At 56.2% G+C, this 2,500-nt stretch overlaps 1 non-coding gene across 1 annotated transcript in view; it reads left to right on the plus strand.

The window, feature by feature from the left end:
• Window positions 1-2,309: 2,309 nt before the first annotated feature.
• LOC124733977 overlaps window positions 2,310-2,500 on the plus strand; it is a 1,909-nt gene continuing 1,718 nt past the window's right edge. The window contains exon 1 of the ribosomal RNA XR_007009249.1: window positions 2,310-2,500. This exon is cut by the window's right edge and continues 1,718 nt beyond it. This is a non-coding gene — a ribosomal RNA (small subunit ribosomal RNA).

Genomic DNA, 2,500 nt, shown 5'->3' on the forward strand with positions numbered 1-2,500 from the left:
TATGTTGTACCTTAACCTAACCTATGTTGTACCTTAACCTAACCTATGTTGTACCTTAACCTAACCTATGTTGTACCTTAACCTAACCTATGTTGTACCTTAACCTAACCCATGTTGTACCTTAACCTAACCCATGTTGTACCTTAACCTAACCCATGTTGTACCTTAACCTAACCCATGTTGTACCTTAACCTAACCCATGTTGTACCTTAACCTAACCCATGTTGTGCCTCAACCTAACCCATGTTGTGCCTCAACCTAACCCATGTTTGTGCCACACCTAACCCATGTTGTGCCTTAACCTAACCCATGTTGTGCCTCAACCTAACCCATGTTTGTGCCTTAACCTAACCCATGTTGTGCCTTAACCTAACCCATGTTGTGCCTTAACCTAACCCATGTTGTGCCTTAACCTAACCCATGTTGTGCCTTAACCTAACCCATGTTGTGCCTTAACCTAACCCATGTTGTGCCTTAACCTAACCCATGTTGTCGCCTTAACGTAACCCACGTTGTCGCCTAAACCTGCTCTGTAATTGTTATACGACTCGTTCAATTACTGTAGTGTTGCCCACCCGCAACCCTCGCAATATAGTTCGCTACTCGCACTGCCCGCACCCCTGTGTATCGCTTCATGTTAAACACCTTGCAAGTCTTGCTCACTTTCCACATGCTCCTGCTGTACACTGTAATGTGGATGGCAGCAGGACGTACATGCCGCCCTCCCCACGTCCCCACCTTGCCCCCTGCCTTCGCAAGCTGGTTGGTGAGAAGTTTGCATGTTCAATGCCCTTCGCATGCGACGTACTCAGGCTACGTTGTGGTGCGGCCTGTGTCAAACTGTCCGCTGATGTCGTACGCTGTGAACCACAATCTGTACTGCACATTCGTCCTTATGTACTGAATGATACATCGTGGCACATGTGTGACCGCACAACGACTGCGCCCAAAAACGGCGGACCATACAGTGCAAATATTGTGCACGCAGCTTACGTGTCGTCTCCCTATGAGAGCTGGATTGCAGTGTGGTACGCCATAGAGACGTGTGGGAGGAACGGACGCGTGGATGGCGATCAGCATGAGCTGTCTGTTGATGTATTCGGACCTAGTCGTCTCTCCTCACACACCGTGATGGCATGGTGCACCGCGTTCCATATCTGCGACATGCTACAGAGGCCGGTTGACAGTCGTTCGAGCAATGGACATCGCATACGTACGGGGGCCACCTTCCACGTATTGTCTAGGCGTGCACATTTGTTGCGTGTATGAGGGCAGACGTAGTGTGGCGTGACACCTGACACAGGCATGCAATAATCGTTGAAGTTGCAAATGGCGATGGACGCCTGCGGTTTTCTGGTGAAGTTACGCAAATGAACAAATGGTAACCTGTTGTGGTGGCGGTTGTTCTCGCTAGGGGTGAATCGGTGATGGCGACGATAGGTTGAGGTACTAACCGGTTGTTCCAGCGATACCCACCATGCCGACGAAACTGAACGGCATCTGGGTGTGAAGCGATACGCGGCGGTGGCTGGGTGGGACCGTCCCCGGCCGGTGAGGGGGCGCCTCCCGGCGTGCTGGCCGCGCGGTGCGTGGGCGCACGCGCTACAGCCGGCTGGTGGGGGCGGCCAGTGGCAGGCGCGCCGGCCGACGGACGCGGCAGGCGTCGCAGCTGCGCGCCGGCGCACCCTGCGCGCGGCGCCGTGCGGCCAAAGTAGGTCCTCGCGGGCCCGGTGCGAAGCGCGGTGGACATCTTCAGTGTGCTGGTCCGATTGAGGACTGTGTGCGTTGAGGATGCGCCGCCGCCCGGCGCTCGGCGCCGCGACGCCGTCTGCTGCTCGGTCGCCCCCAGCGGTTCTCGCTGGTGGTTTGTATCGCAGCTGTGCGGGATGTGTTGGCGCGTGCGCTGTGCTGGGAGAGTTCGCTTCGGCACCCAAGTGGGGCTTTTGTCCTTCTGTGGCGCTGGCGTTGGAGCTGCGGTCACCGTAGGTGGCGCGTGTTGTCTCCCGCCGGCAATGCCACGACAGCACGCTCCCGGGCCTCTGTCCGGCTGCGGCAAGCTCGGAGCACGGGTGGTCGCACCGAAAGCGTCTACTCGCCTAACTCCGGGCGATTGCGCCTCTCTCGAACCCGACCAAGTACTTGGGACGGCGCTGCGCGCCGCCGGGACCTGAGAGGGTTTCGAGGTGTATTGTGCAGGGGAGCTCAGCCTCCTCCTGTTTGCAGAATGATTGAGCGGACGCTTGCGTGTTCGCGCGGGCCCCCGGGACACACTCCCGGGCGGCCGGCTGCTCAGCTCTAGTTGACGCAGCTCCCTGGTTGATCCTGCCAGTAGTCATATGCTTGTCTCAAAGATTAAGCCATGCATGTCTCAGTACAAGCCGCATTAAGGTGAAACCGCGAATGGCTCATTAAATCAGTTATGGTTCCTTAGATCGTACCCACGTTACTTGGATAACTGTGGTAATTCTAGAGCTAATACATGCAAACAGAGTCCCGACCA

This window comes from Schistocerca piceifrons, unplaced genomic scaffold, assembly GCF_021461385.2.
Source record: "Schistocerca piceifrons isolate TAMUIC-IGC-003096 unplaced genomic scaffold, iqSchPice1.1 HiC_scaffold_1418, whole genome shotgun sequence".
Taxonomy (NCBI): domain Eukaryota; kingdom Metazoa; phylum Arthropoda; class Insecta; order Orthoptera; family Acrididae; genus Schistocerca; species Schistocerca piceifrons.